Below are 16,970 nucleotides of genomic sequence, written 5' to 3'. Positions count from 1 at the left end.
ATTTAATGGACAAAAATAAAATTAAAAGATGTAAGAAAACATCAATAAATTAAAATAAAGATGTTTGATTGAAAAGGGAATGACAAAAGAAAAGAGGATAGAGAGAGAGAGAGAGAGAGTTGAAAATTAAAAAGAAAGAGCCATGAGAGGATGAGATTTTGTAAGAAAAATGGAAAAAAGAAATATGAGTGTTTGTTTTATAAAAATAAGTTATAAAAAAAATTAATAAGATGTGATAGTGCAACGGTTACTATATTGGTCTTCTATTACAAAGGTCATGAGTTCAAATCTTGAAAGCTACATTTTGCAAAACGTAAAAAAAAAAAAAAAAAAAAAAATAAGAGGAAAACTCGAAAATCGGAAAAAACCGGTACAATCAAAACATTGCTCGTAATGTAATTGAGTATTGGGGTGGAAATGTTCAAGGTTTCGGAATCAAGGAATTGACTATTGACTTTTCCATATGATTTCACTTGGAAATTTCTTGCATTCATACTTTGGGCCGGTTGGTAAGTAAGTTTTTGTTCAAGTTTATCTATTAAAAATTTTTTAACAACTTTAAACTACAGTAATTTCAAAAAAATTCTCAAAATTGTTAAACTATACATTTCAAAATATCTAAAAATTTACATACTTTAAAATTTTTTCCTACAACTTCTATAGTAAGTTATAGTAAAATCTTAAACAAACACTCAAAAAACTCATTTACCAAACAGGGCTTTTGTTCCAGCATACGAAAGGATGTTGATAGCAAATGATGTCAAAAATGACAGAAAAGGAAAAGGAAAAGGAAAAGGAAAAGTTAGTTGTAGTAGAATTCAGAATACAAATTAATCCACAATGTCTTTTTTATTAGCACTACAAATTTGTTAGAGTTAAATGAAGTTCTATTTGCAAAAAATTAATAAATGAATAAATGAAGGTTGTTGAATTGAATAAGAAAGCAAGAGTACATGGAACTAAAAAGATGCAAGAAAAGATTAAGGCGAAAACTACGTTATTTACTTATAAAATAATAGATCTATTTGCGTGCGAGTGAGAGAGAGAGAGAAATGAGAATGATAGAAAAAAGAGTGAAAGACCCTAACTAAAAACACTTAATTAGAGGGAAAAAGAGGAGTAATTAACCCATAATGGATCTAGGAAAATCAATCAACATGTATAAAGTTGATTGATTGAGGATAATTTTGACATTTAAGTAAAATACACTCGGGAAGAAAGATAATTGCTCCAGGCTCCGGCAACATCATTTGCCCTACAGTGACATGCAGCTGGTGATACATATATTCGGTGTATTCTATTGGAAAGAATAATTCTAGCTTTAGTCATCCAGAATGATTTACATAGTTTGGTTTGGTGCAATCTATAAATTAATCTTGTGCAGAATCCTAAAAGGTCTTAAACCCTTCAACTTACTTCAATTGTAGCAATTTAAAATCCTTCAACTTACTTCAATTGTGGCAATTTTTTTGTGAAACTTAAAATAAAATTGAATGAGTCACAAATTACAATTTGACTACAAAATTCATTAGAACGAAAGTACAAGGCAATTATTTTTGCTAGAACAATAATAAACTCAAAAATTTTTAAGCTTCTTCCATGGATTGAAACCCAAAAGAGGAAAAGAAAGGGAAAAGAGGTTGAGTTTTGCTGGCATAGAATGATAGGAAGGCTATCTTTTGGTTACAAATTGGAAGGCTATTTCAAACAAAATATATTACATCTGTTCTACCTGTTAAAACTTTACAGCTTTCAAAGGTTCATTACGTCTCAATTCTTTTTATGTGATTTTTATGTCCCAATTCTCTCTTTGTGGTATGGTTTTGGGCAGTGGACCTTTGCCAAAAACAAATTTAATCCCTTTTACTGGAAAATGATCCAATTTTGCTCTCCCTTACATTTTCAGCAAAACTAAATCGAACATTCACTTAACCACTATAGGCTTTGTAGTATTTAACCCAACTAAATACTTTATAATTTTTCACCGTCGATGACAAAAAAAGACTTACCTTATAATCTTTATTTTTTATAAAGTTGATTGTTGTCTCTTGCATGAATCGTGTTTAACTACTAGTTGAACTACTTGTTAAAAGTACTTGCTAGAGATATCATGAAATGTTATATGCTATGTGATTGCGTGAAATACCACAAGTACAAGTGTTGCAATGTCGATTGGAGCGTGGTCTTGTCGACTAAATAAACCAAACGGATGCACGTATCACGCTCTATTAGAGTGGGAGGTACCTCTCTGCCGTCTTGGTAAAAGTGTTTGCAAAATTCGTGTTGGAGTCGGGCCCGAAAATAAGGGGGAAGTTGTTGCTAGGAGACGTGTAGATTAGGGAAAATGTCTACATGGAGATTAGGTAGTGAAAGTTGACGGAGTGTCAACTACTATAAATTACCTGATCGAGCGCGAGGACTTTGGCTCCTGAGAGCCCCGTATCCTTTTCTTGTCATGTTATTTCGTTTTCCTAAATTGTTGATTGCTTACTTGTCCATTTGTACTTGTTAAATTGCCCTATGTGAATTGCATGTTTCGAGGCACCACTGAGTTATTGGCTCATCCCTTCCAATTTGTTTTTCCTTGACAGGTTCTGAAATGCATGAAGTCTTGGAGAACTAGAAAAGAAATGTTATATTTTGAATGCCCACTTTTGTAATTGTACTTTGGGAGATACTTTAATATCTTTTGGATGATTTTTTTTTGTGCCTTTGGGGAAAATGTGAATCCTGTGGTGCTTCTGTGCCCTGGATTAGGAATTTTAAATTGTAAATTAAGTTGAATTTAAGTATTTTAAGTTCGACATTTTCCTTGATGCTTGAAATTGTACTTTTGGACAGAGTAAGTTGAATGGTACAATTTGTTTAAGTACTTGGCTTATGCGAGAAGTAAAGTTTATTTACGAATTATATTTGATGATGTTAGATGATTGAGTGAGTGAGTTCCGGCGAGAGTTGGGCAGGCGACTCGCCGAACCCTCTGGTTCGCCTTAGGGGAGGTGGGGCCGCCACAGCTAGCCCCACGGTTAGTCGTTTCTTGCAAGATCTTTTCAGTGGACAATCACTTTTCAAATTCGAATTCAATCTACAAATGGTGGCATCAGACCAAGTTAAGCAAAATAGCTTGGTTTAGTTGCTCTTTGAAATAGGCAGTAAGGTGGTCTGCCTCTGCATTCCTTATACAATTGCTATCATGTAGCTCAAGGAAGATGCTGTATAGCAAATTATCTTCTAACATGCAGGCCTAGATCAGAAAATGAGAGATGTTATTAAAGTTAAAAAAATTCTAATCAGGTCAACCAATCATTCTATATTGCAATCAGCAAAGTAGAAGATGGCATTGTAACGGACAAAAATAATGTATAATCTATTAATTCATGCAAAGACTAGGCAATCAAATGCATATCCCGTAAACATTACAACAAGACGTAAATGTATAACTGATTTTTTTTTTCACCTTAAGACTAGTATGCTATTAACTCTTCCAACTGCATAATACAATATGCTAACGGAATTTAGTAAACTAATAAACTTTTCAACCTTAAGACTAGTATGCTATACCGGAGGCGCTAAGCAAGAGCTTTCTTTAGTGATCCTGAAAATATATATGATTTTGCTAGTAGATATAAACCAATCTCTAATTAACAGTCACTTTTCGAATTCTATTCTCAATCTATAGACAGTGGCATCAGACTAGGCTCCATTTGCAGCATACATGCTTGACATAATGTGTACTTTACAACCTTGTCCAGCCCAAAAGTGAAAAGCTTAGTTAGGAGAAAGACACATAGGGAAAGAAAGAAGGTTAGCATGATTAGAAACAAGTTATAAACAAATAATCCAGGTAAGCTATATATTAACGCCATCAATATCCCAATCTACGAAATCTAAGGCAGCTTAGTTATGAGAAAGACACATAGGGAAAGAAAGAACGTTAGCATGATTAGAAGCAAAAGTTATAAACAAATAATCCAAGTCAGCTAAATATTAACATCATCAATATCCCAATCTATCTCTGTCCATCTCAAGCTCTCTCAAATCTCTACCAAAAGTGCTCATCACTTGCTTGTTCATCCTAAAATAATGCAATTCTGATACAGATGGCAGATGCATAGCTGCGGAGCCACCCTTTAGTATATTATCAGAGTAAAGAAGGACTACAATTTAGCTTTCATGTTTCTCTGAATTAGTTATAATGATCAATATTTACACATCCAAATTATTGGTTGGTGCTATGGCTAATGTAGAAGCAACATTCTTATAACAAAAACTACAAACAAATATGAGTCAAATGGGCAACGATTAGAATAACAACGAAATTCAAGTTTTTTTTATACCGGAATTCAAGTTAATAGAACATAACAATGTAAAAGAACTTCATCTAGGAATCCAACTTCCTCATTCCTTGTACTCCAACCATAAATTTATGACTTCCCATCAAAATTATTTAGGATATATAGTTACTAGTTGACATCAAGAAACCCAATCAACGATGGCTCATGCTTATGGAAATAAAGACCATGATGCAAACATCTAGACATTTTACATGGGATGATAAACCAACCAGGCAATTAATTAATATTTAAATTAATGCCACAAGCATACCATTTCACTTTCAAAGGAAGGCAAAAAAATACAAATATTTGAGCACAAGATATAGAGCGTCAAAGATAAGAAAGTACGCTCTAATCAATGAGGCCAATAATGGAGAATCTACATACAAGGGATGCTTCCAACGTGTAATGCTGAGAAAACTAAGCATGCGTAAATGAGAGTAGATGTTCAATGGTAGCAAAAGGTGGAGAAGAAAGATGAGTAAGAGGAGAGACGAGGAGTCGGCAATGGGAATATAGGTGGAGGCAGAGGAGGGAATATGGGAGGAGGCAGAGGAGGAAGATGTGGAGGAGAAAGAGGCAGAGAAATGGTGGTAGGTCTGTGCTAAGAGAGAGAGGACTTATATTTTTTTGTCTCACTCTTCATTGATTATATAGAGACCCGTTTTACTAATTTCATCTAGAATCCATGTACAAACCCAATTAGGGGGTGAATTGTGGAATTAGAATTGTAATTCTCAGATCTTACTAAAGAATTGAATCTGTAGAATTAAAGACCCAGAAAATTCGAATTAAATTCTAATTCTCTAGCACTGATAGTGTCCAAACTGCACATTTGGAATTGGGTTCCAATTCCAATTCTAAGTCTCCAGAGAGAACCAAACACACCTTATAAGTGTTTTTCACTTGATTGACTTATAATCAATGTAAGGTGCACCATTTAGTTGGGCTATTTACCCAGTTTGCCAGTCAACTTACAAGCAAGAATCCAATCATGCTAGTATGGCTAAGGTTAATATTAATTGAATTGGACATGATTCCCAAGGTGAATTTGAGTTAATAACTAGTGTTGTGAGATCCGTCACATAGGACAAAAGGAAAAGATGAGTAGTTTCAATTTGAACTCCCAACTCTGCTTAAGAGTTATTAGACCAGTCCAAATCCAATCTACTTGCAAACAATAATCCAATCATGATTCCCAAAGCAAGCTTAAGTTCAATTAATAACGACCATTGTGAGATCCGTCCCACATAGTGTGGCGGCTCCACTTCTCCCTAAGGCGAACCAAAGGGTTGGCGGGTCGCCTGCCTAGTTCTCGCTAGGACTCACGCACTCTAGTAACTAATTTCACCCAAACATAAATCGAAAATAAACCTTACTTCTCGAGCAAGTCACGTACTTAAATAATTCATACAATTCAACTTATACAGCCCAAAACACAATTCCAAGTACCAACGAAAACATCGAGCTTAGTATACTTAAATTCAACTTAATTTACAATTTAAAGTTCCTAATCCAGGGCACAGAAGCACCACAGGATTCACATTCTCCCAAAAACACAAAAATCATCCAAAAGATACTAACGTTTCCAAAAGTACAATTACAAAAGTGGGCATTCAAAATATAACATTTCTGTTCTAGTTCTCCAAGACTTCATGCATTTCAGAACCTGTCAAGGAAAACAATTTGGAAGGGATGAGCCAATAGCTCAGTGGTGCCTCGAAACATGCAATTCACATAAGGCAATTTAACAAGTACAAATAGACAAGTAAGCACTTAACAATTTAAGAAAGCGAAATAACATGACAAGAAAAGGATACGGGGCTCTCAGGAGCCAAAGCCCACGCACTTGATCAGAAAATTTATAGTAGTTGACACTCCGTCAACTTTCACTACCTAAACTCCATGTAGACATTTTCCCTAATCTACACATCTCCTAGCAATGTCTTCCCCCTTATTTTCGGGCCCGACTCCAACACGAATATTGCAAGCACTTTTACCAAGACGGCAGAGAGGTACCTCCCACTCTAATAGAGCGTGGTACGTGCATCCGTTTGGTTTATTTAGTCGACGAGACCACGCTCCAATCGACATTGCAACACTTGTACTTGTGGCATTTCACGCAATCACATAGCATATAACATTTCATGATATCTCTAGCAAGTACTTTTAACAAGTAGTTCAACTAGCAGTTAAACACGATTCATGCAAGAGACACTCACCTTAAGTGAAGTGTCTAGAATTCCAAACTTTGATCGAGATTGTGCTCTTCACCAACTCCTAAAATCATACAAATAATTCACATAAATTTCCACTTTTGAGTTGGCGAATTTAACTCGAGTCAACTAGCATTTAATTTCACTCAAAAATCCCAAACTAGTATTAATCGTTTTCTCAAAGTGAAATCCACAAATCGAGTGAAATTAAATTTTGAAGTTTCTTTAAAACCCAAAAACTTGCTAAATTCGTCAAATATTCCAACATCCAAGCTCTAGAATCATATAAGCCATTTAACACCAATTTGGTGTCACAAGTTGAGAAAAATCACATTTAAACCATTTAGAGGAATTTTCCCCTCAAATTTTTCCCAAACATATCTTGGGAAATTCCTTTAAGAGGCAATCATATTAACCAAGTAAAACTAGTCGTTAGAATTTCTATAAAATAGAAACTCCTTAAGTTTGTCAAATTCCACGACCAACTTAGTCCAATGATTTTCATGAAGGCAAAAACTTGAGTTTTTAGGAAAATTTCCAGATTTGACAAATTCCTCAAAATAGGGCATTTGGTCTAATAAAATTCAAGGTTATCAACTCAAAGTGGACCTAGTAACAACGGTTAATGCTAGAAAACATTTTCGGGACAACTTTGGTCCACATTTACCCACAATGAAATCCAAACATCAAACCATTTCTAATTTCAAACAAAAATTCTGTTTTGGTATCTTCTTGAAGAATAAGATTTTGGTCCACTTTTTGGACGTAACCTCTACTAGATTTTTGTCCCAAATTGAGCTATACAAACCCCTTAATTAATACACAAATCATTTGAGCTCAAGTTATCGTGAAAACAGTTCACAATTATCATTCAAAGCTGGAAAAATTTCAGGTGCATTCGGTAGCAAGTAGTCCATTTCCCCTTCAATTTATCCAAAATTTTTCAACTACCCAAAAGCTACATTTTCACCCAAACAATACTACCCATATAGGTTAACATGTATACAGCCCAAGTAGTTCAAAAATTTGTCAAAATTGACCCCCAAAATTTGACTAAATTCTGGAAAATTTCCAGAATTTTTTTGGACAGCATATACCTTCATTTTCCTTCAATTCCTCAACATCATTTCAACTACGAAAGTGGTGCATTTTCCCTCAAATTACCATAGACATTCAGCTTAACATTTACACAATCCATGAAGCTCAATTTCTTGTCAAGAATCAGATCAAAAACTCGAACACAAACTGGGAAAATTTGGACAGTTTGGTTCAACAGCAGAGCAGTTTTCGTAGTTTGGTCACATCTCATTCAATTCAACTTAGATTTGAGCATGGTTGGTAGCGTTGGAAACTAAACTCATAGGGATACAATTTTTCAGAAGAAATCGTTTTAAAATTCTACTCATAACTAGCTCGAAATCTGGCAACAAAACGCAGCTCATATCCTGGCTTCCAGTAAACCAGTGGAGCAGGACAGGTGACTTTAAAAGACTGCCACGGTTCACTCAGGTGGAACCAGGACGTGAATTTTACACCGTTGGAAAGCTGGAAGAGTCTAGTTTCTAATGGCACTAACGGCACTCAATTTTGATGTCGGAGGGAAGAGTTATGATCGAAACAAAATGGCTGCCTGAGCCATACGGGAAAAATTTCCAGATTTTGCTGGTTTTGGAATTCATCACCTTTGGTCAACCAAATCTCAATATCTTTCAATGAAACTTTACACAAAACTCCAACAACACATAAACATCAAATACAAGCCGTTAAAACCTCAGAATTTCGCATGAAAAAGGTCGGTCTTGGCAGGGGCAGAATCGGAACTTTTTTCTTCAAGAGCTCGATGAAGTTTCTAGCAATAATGCACCTTTAATCTACTTCCTTAAGCACTAATTCAACAATAAAACCATCATCAAACATCATCACAGCCATCAACTCAAAGTGGGAGTTCATAGAGCCCACATTCAACAATTTCCAACAATAATAAGCTACCCATAAGCATAATCAAGCTCTTAAGTGTGAGTTGGCCTTCATTGAACAAGAATTGAAGAGTGGATCATGGTTACCTTACTTGTGTGCTAAAAGGTCAGATTTTGGTGTCCCAAAAGCCCCAAGAAAATCTGTGAATGTGCAGCTCCTTCTTTGTCCAAGTGATTGTCCAAGTTGTCTTGAGCTTGTGTGGTGAATTTGGTGTGAATTGGAGCAAGAAAATGGTGGAGGAAAAATTGTGAAATTTGGAGTGTGAGAGAGAGTAGAGACCGGCGGTTATGGTGAGGGGAAAGGGAGGGAAAAATCTGAAATGGAAAGCTTCCTTGAGAAGCTTGCGTGTGGTACAACTTTTGTGCTCCCAAGTCAACCGTGAACAGTGTATCGCGCGCGCGTTTCGCGCCCGTTTCCTCTGAGGTTTGTTTTAACTGTGCACTAAACTTCTAATGCACATATATTCATGTAATTATCATTCACTCTTAATGACCTCAAAATAAGGTTCTAAAGTCCTTCAAATAAATCGCGCGCGTAAAACGCGTATTTCCCACTTATGCGCGATAAGGTGAAATTTTTGAGAAATTCTTATAACGATGGCATTTCTAACTAATACATGGATATTTAGGCATAAAAATACCTATTTTAAGACTAAGGTATAAATCTCCCATTATTCGGGCTCATGAACTCTCAAGTCAGTTACTATTCCTGAGCCTACGGGCACTATTCACACTTAACAACTTTCAAGATTTGAATTGCGAACTAATTGCCTTAAAATTACTCATGAGCTATAATGCTATAGAATTGGGTCCAATAGGGCTAGAAAATAATATTCGAAATAATTGAACAATTAACTAATTAAATAACCTCAGAATGGGAATTTAAAAGAAATAAATTGCGAGTCCTCACATTCCTCATCTAACATTTCTCCAACTTAATTATACCTTTTTATAGCCTCTACATATACTACATTTCAACTTAGGACTAATTCGCGCGTCGATGCGCGAAAATTCAACTTAAGGCTTTGCCGAACACGAACCGTCAATTAAATCTTAAAAATTCAAATAAATTGAAATGTAACATTTGAATGATTGAAAACAATATTATTTAAATATAAATACATATTATTGGATGATTTTAATATTTTCAATAATATTTTGATTTAATTTTCCAGAGGATAATGAAATTTTTGAGGTCCTCACACATAGGATGAAAATAAAGGATGAGTAGTTTGGGCTTAAACTCGTGACTTCGCTTAAGAGTCATTAGACCAGTCCAATTCCAATCAACTTACAAGCAAGAATCCAGTCATGCTAGTATGACTAGGGTCAAAATTAATTGAATTGGACATGATTCCCAAAGCAAGCTAAAGTTGAATTAATAACTAACATTGTGAGATCCATCCCACATAGGACAAGGATGAGTAGTTTGGCCTTGACCTCGTTACTCCGCTCAAGAGTCATTATTAGACCAGTCCAAATCTCTCATCAGAGCAAATCTCATTTGGTCTGGTCATATGCAACATCAAGTAAAGGTTTGGAGAATGATATTAAAGATGCTTTTGATGCTGTGGAAAGAGCATCGAGTAAAGGTTTGGGGAATGACGTTAAAGATGTTTTTGATTCTATGGAAAGAGCGTTGAGAAGAATCTATTAGGAAATTGGCTTAATTTTCTTTTAGGTAGAATTCTTATTTGGTGTGGAAAGTAACTAGTTTCCTACTGAGATTTTAGTTACTTGAAATAGTAGTCAAGTAAAGTCCTATTTGGTTTAGAATTAGATGTTATTTCCTATTCTATATGAGTTTAGGAATTAGTATTGGTTTCTAATTGTTATTTGGTTTTTTGGCCAAGTAATGTTCTCTATAAATAGGTAGATTGGCATACTACAAACACACAAGAAAGGAGTGAGAGAGTTCTTAGTGGGTGAGAGTGTTATACAAGAGTTGGGGCTTGAGAATCAAGTTGTAATCTTGTAGTGTTTTTCTCTCATAGTAAGAACAAGTTTTTCTCTCCGTGGACGTAGGCTTGGTGATTAAGCCGAACCACGTTAATTCTTGTGTGTTGTTCATCATTCGTGTTAAATATTGTTTTCTATTAAATTGTTGGTTTTTTCCTTTTTTCAAATAATTGGCCTGATACCCTAACAAGTGGTATCAGAGCTCCGTTGGGGTTTTGGTTAATTATTTAAAATTGAGTGGGTGGTGGTATACCATGGGGTTTGGAACTATACAGTTTCCAATTCAACCGTTTAATGGAACTACAAGTTTTACTCTTTGGCAAAGAAGAGTGAAGGATGTTCTAGTTCAACAAGGTTTGGCAAAAGCGTTGAATGGAAAGAACAAGAAGCCAGAGAGCATGAATGATGATGAGTTTGAGGAGTTGGACGCAAGGTGTGCGAGCACGATTCGGCTCTATGTGGCGGACAACATCATAAATAATGTGATAGATGAGGAAGATTCTGCAGCAGACCTCTGGGAAAAATTGGAAAAGCTTTATCTAGCTAAAAGCTTATCCAATAAGTTGCATCTAAAGCGGCAACTTTATGCACTAAAGATGGTGGAGGGTGGCAGTCTCATGGATCACATGAATACGTTCAACGGAATTTTGGATCAACTCCAAAAGGTTGGTGTAGATATTGAGGAAGAAGATAAGACCCTTTTACTTCTTACCTCAGTCTCTGATTCTTACGAAAGTGTCGTGACGACCCTGTTATATGAGAAGGACACTTTAGAGTTCGAGAATGTGCAGTCTTCTTTGTTGGATCATGAAAAACAAAGGAAGGCAAACCAAGATGTGACACAAGAAGCTGCTTTAATTGCTCGAGGTGAGAATAAAAGAGGAAAACAATTTGGCGGTGAATCTAAGGCAGGTGGTTCAAAGGCCAAGAGAAAGGGTGGAATCCAGTGCTTTGGTTGTCATGAGTTTGGCCATATCAAAAAATATTGCCCTCATCGAAAGGAAAATGATGAGAATGACTATGATAATGTTGCTGGATATGCATCGGGTGGAGATATTCTCACAATCTCCAAAGGTAATAATACTTCTTCTCGTGATGGTTGGATTTTAGATTCTGGATATGTTTCACATGTTTGCTCCAGGTTAGACTATTTTGATACTCTCCAAAGAAAGAAGGCAGGTTTTATGTGCTTGGGTAATGGATCTACTTGTCAAGTCAAAGGTGTTGGAGTGGTGAAAATCAAAATGTTGAATGGAGAGATTCGTTCTTTGGGTGGTGTGGCTTATGTCCCAAAGCTACGAAGGAATCTAATTTCTTTGAGCCAATTAGACTCCGAGGGTTACCATTTTTCCGCTGCAGGTGGAGTCTTGAAAATCACACATGGCGAGACGGTCTTGTTGATGGGGAAGAAGTATGGTAATCTATACCATTTGAATACCTTAATGGATTGGGAGCGGAAGGGGATCCAAGAATGCTCTCAAATTACAAATGGTGGTGAGAGGAAAAATCCTGCTATGGGAGAGGGTGAATTGAGGCCCCTCTCGCGAGTCAACTAGATGTTGGACTCGGTTAGCTATACACGTTCATATGTCGATTGAATCAATTGAAAACAAGACTGTATTGATTCGGGTGTGTAGCTAAGCACCAAGGTACTTGGTGGGAAAAGGCAAATGGAGTTTTTTTGGATGGTTTGCTGTGTTTGCTAAAAGAAATTTTCGCCAAGGTGGAGATTTGTTAGGAAATTGGCTTAATTTTCTTTTAGGTAGAATTCTTATTTGGTGTGGAAAGTAACTAGTTTCCTACTTAGATTTTAGTTACTTGAAGTAGTAGTCAAGTAAAGTTCTATTTGGTTTAGAATTAGATGTTATTTCCTATTCTATATGAGTTTAGGAATTAGTATTGGTTTCTAATTGTTATTTGGTTTTTTGGCCAAGTAATGTTCTCTATAAATAGGTAGATTGGCATACTACAAACACGCAAGAAAGGAGTGAGAGAGTTCTTAGTGGGTGAGAGTGTTATACAAGAGTTGGGGCTTGGGAATCAAGTTGTAATCTTGTGGTGTTTTTCTCTCATAGTAAGAACAAGTTTTTCTCTCCGTGGACGTAGGCTTGGTGATTAAGCCGAACCACGTTAATTCTTGTGTGTTGTTCATCATTCGTGTTAAATATTGTTTTCTATTAAATTGTTGGTTTTTTCCTTTTTTCAAATAATTGGCCTGATACCCTAACAGAATCCAGCATCAGAATTTTTGAGAAATTTAGTTCAATTCATTTCAGATAGTTGATGGATTTTTTAGGCTACAATTTACAATTTACAGGGATAGTTATGATGTAGTAATTAGTACTTTCGATTTTCAATTCATTCATTGGCTTTGTTTTTTTGGGCTTAGATATTGTATAGGACACTAGGTAGGCATATTTCTTTTTCTCTTCCAAATAAATATGTTTTAATTTAATTACCTTCATAGAAGAGTTGCGGAAGGAAATATAATATGAATCTCTGATTGAGAAAAGTTGGAATAGTCTTGGAAAGATTTAGCATTTTTTTTAGTTAGTTTCTTTATTTTTTTTTGAGATATCAATTGTGTTAAAATAATATCTTACTACAATTTGAATGCCCTTTGGAGTAGAGCTAATTAATTTAATTCTTTTTGTTATATCTTTTTTCCAAGGACTTTAGATTCTATTTCTGCCATTTTCAGTTGGGAGATTATTTAGCTCTCAATATAAAATAAAATAGGCAGTGGGCTTCACTTCTACAATTCTCCATGGCGGATAAATATGATTTGAATTGAGAACAGGATGAGTAACAAGGTACTAACGATTTTAGGTAGCGTGATTGTAACAAGGTACACCCAGTCGATGTCAATGGTAGGTAGAAAATCTGCATCATCCTTGAACATATCCCTTGTGACAAGTTAAGGAGCTAAAAACAAAACGAGGGAGATTAAATTAACCATAAGGTTGCTTTTGATACTTGATGGAAAAAGACATGAGCCGGCTAATTTGACATACTTGAGGAAGCTGCTGTGGACTTACGGGGAAAGCCAATTAGTACACAATAGTACACCATTTTTTAGAGATGGAAATCTGCAAGTGGTGGAGTTCGGTGAGACTTTGCGGTTGTAATTGTGGGTTCCAGGCATCAAAATAATGCAACATAGATTATTCAAGAATATATAAAGTTGATTGGTAAGAAAACATTTTATACAACTGCAGGAGAAGATGACAATGTGGTGCAGCTAGCATAAGGTATGCAGCAATCGTAGTTTAGTGCAGATTAGGTGTCAGATGTGAAAGTAATTTAGTGCTTTCTGGGCTCATTCCAATATGATTATGGTTACATGCCAGTAACGGAGCATGTGTTTTGCACGTGACCACGAGATTTTTTATTTGGATAAAATATAGAAAAGCCCCTTAAGGTTAAGTGAATATACAAAAAAGTCACCTATAGTTTTAAAATATACATTCCGGTACCTTATGGTTTGAACTAATTTAAAAAAGCAATGAAAATCATCAGAATTAATGGGTTTGAAATACACGCTTCTTTTACGAGTATTTGTCTCAGAAATAAATAAATTTTTAGCTGATGTACCTATTATACCCTTAGAGTTGTTATACAGAAAAACCCCATGCAGTTAAGCAAATCTATAGAAAAAGTCCCTTATAATTTCAAATCATACAACCCAGTATCTCATGGTTTGAACTAGTATGAAAAATCGACAAAAATCATTTAAATTAAAGAGTTTGAGGTTTCTTGGCATGGAAAATAATTTTTTAAATCAAATTTTTTAGCTAATATACCTATTAAACCCCTTAGAACTCATAAAATTTTCAAAAACAATCCAAAACTCCCAAATACGACTCACCTTATTTCTATACATAAAATAAATAAAAAAAGTTTCCCAATAAAACTCACCTTGTTTTTATACACAAAATAAATAAATAAAAACTTTCAAATACAACTTACCTTATTCCTATGCACAAAATAAATAAATAAAAGCAAAATATAACCATAGAGTGCTTTTCCGTAGGTTGGCTTAATTAGAAGGGTTTTTTCCATAAGTTTGCTTAATAGGATAGTTGTTAGAAGGTCTTTCATTACTTATATATATTAGGCAACTCACTTGCATCAACCCAACAAAGAATATCACCCAAATTACATTGTTTAAGATATTTGTCTACTGCTAAAACCCAACCAAAAAATATATATGTCTCTTTGTGCTTATAGGAGTCAATATGGCAAAATTGTGACCATCAATCAAATATCCTTCTAATATTCTGTCATTATTTAACAATTCATATACATGAATAAATTTTTCTCTCTCTTCTGTCAAGTTTTTCTGGCCTTCTTGGTTGATTGACCAATCAAATCCTTCAATCTGACAACCCGTAGCAATCAACAAATTTGACAAGATTCCTCTCCGATATCTATTTTCACACTCGCAACAATCTAACAATTTTCAGGCCAATCTTATGATCAAATCCTTCACCAACTACACATTTCATAGCTAAATTTGTGGTCTAATTCCATTAACTAAATACTTTTTGACAACTTTATGTCCTAATTCTCTGATAGTAGAAATGCCCAAGACTAACCTCATAATCTAGCTCTAATACCAATTGTAGAACCCAAAATTTTAAGATTCTAATAATAATCAATATGTGCAAGGTTACAGAATTGAAGGGATAAAACAAACACTCAAAATATATGTGGGAGAGAAGAAAATAATCAACTCACAATATTATTGAAATTTCAAACAATGAAGAAAGTTACCCCATAATAGAAAATGTGACAAACTCTACTAGATTCTCTCTAGAAAACACCCTAAATAATGTCCTATTTATAATCTACCAGATTTGTTTGGAAAGAAACCACTTGCATAAGAAATTACCAAATAAAACATAAATTCCTAAATTGCACAACTATTAAAACCTAACTCCAATAAAACTAATAAATAAACACTTTTAGATTTGGTTTAGTTTGCCAACACTTTTCTTCGTTAGAAATTCCCAAACAAGTTGACGATAAAAATGTTAGGAAGAATTAAGGACATAGGAAAAATTGAAGAAATTAAGACTCTGCAAATTCAATACGTGGAAATCCATAGAAAAAATTTTTGGAAGATGCACAACCATTAGTAAACCAAAGAAATTTTTTTGTGATTTTGTGTTACAATCTTATAATTTACAGAGAGAGTTGCAGTTTTAGTCTCTAATGTTTGGTCTATCTGCTAAATTGGTCAGTGACCCATCTTAAAGTGATAATCCATCTTTTTGAATAAACAATTCAAAAGTGAATTAAAGAATGATTAAAGGTAAAGGGTTGCTGCTTAAGCTTCTCAATCATAGCATGCAGTGAATGGCATTTGAGGTGGGCATAAGGTGTAAACGATTGGCATTTGAGGTGGGCATAAGGTGTAAACTGACGAGGGAAGTTAATGAGGCAAACAAAATTCCCAACCTTTTTCCTTTCTTTTTGCTGGAAAAAAATGCAACAAATTTTTTTTTTTTAAAAAAGGACTGAAATGCATTGTCAAGTTAGAAGTGCAGAAAGTGCACTTCATTTATAAGTTTTGTGGAGCCAAGAATTTCAGAAGAAGATAAGGCCCATGTGCAAAGTTACAAAAGAACACAACGGAGAGATACAGAAAATCTTTTCTTAATGATGTTTCCAACTCCTAAAGACCACTCAACAATTAGTGTCCCATTTGTAATTCTTGACAAATGATAAATAATAATACTTTATGGTTTTTCCAATCTGTTCCCCACAAGATAATCCTATCAAGAAAGGGGGTGAGCTGAACATGAAAGCTTAAAATTATCAGACATCGCCTAAATGGTGCATATTTTTGCAGAAAAAAAAAAGAGAATTCGATTTAAATAATTGTTTTCACGGCTTTTCTGAAAACTATTACATTTTAGCACCTTTATTAATAAATAAATTCGTGAGATAAATAGATAGTAGATTAACGTGTTCAAAATTTTATTGTGAAGCATGTTTACGAATACCATGACCTAGACAAATTTCTTGATACTTTAAATGCATGTCATGATGAGGAATAGATTCGTTTATTCCTTGATGCTTTAGTGCATACTTTTTATAATCTTTTCAACATTTGTCCACACGTTGTAAAGTTTTACCGCATTAATATAAATTACTAGTGATATACAGCGGGGATCAAAGAGTCACCGGTGGATAGGGGAAAATAAATCCTACACTTGATATTTTATGAAAAAATAATAATAAAAAGGTAAAACAATTATTAAATATTTAATAAGACTTTCCCACGTCTGTGATTTTGAAAAAGGTAAAATTAATCCAAATTCTTCTAAATGCAAGAAGATTGGAAAATATAATTGTGATTATAAGGACTGGTTAATCAGTTCCCGCGTCTTTGATTTTGAAAAATGTAAAATTAATCCAAATTCTTCTAAATGCAAGAAGATTGGAAAATAATTGTGATTATAAGCATTAAACTTTCT

At 34.6% G+C, this 16,970-nt stretch overlaps 1 long non-coding RNA gene across 1 annotated transcript; it reads right to left on the bottom strand.

Annotated features, from left to right (window-relative positions):
* Positions 1–5,692: 5,692 nt before the first annotated feature.
* LOC113722635 (uncharacterized) lies at positions 5,693–8,835 on the bottom strand. The gene is made up of 3 exons (XR_003456767.2): positions 8,614–8,835; positions 6,557–6,614; positions 5,693–6,003 (listed from the first exon to the last, which is right to left on the bottom strand). It is a non-coding gene; the product is annotated as an uncharacterized lncRNA (long non-coding RNA).
* Positions 8,836–16,970: the final 8,135 nt, after the last annotated feature.

The sequence above is a fragment of the Coffea arabica genome, chromosome 5e (genome assembly GCF_036785885.1).
Source record: "Coffea arabica cultivar ET-39 chromosome 5e, Coffea Arabica ET-39 HiFi, whole genome shotgun sequence".
Lineage (NCBI taxonomy): Eukaryota > Viridiplantae > Streptophyta > Magnoliopsida > Gentianales > Rubiaceae > Coffea > Coffea arabica.
This window is presented reverse-complemented; position numbering and strand designations above follow the sequence as displayed.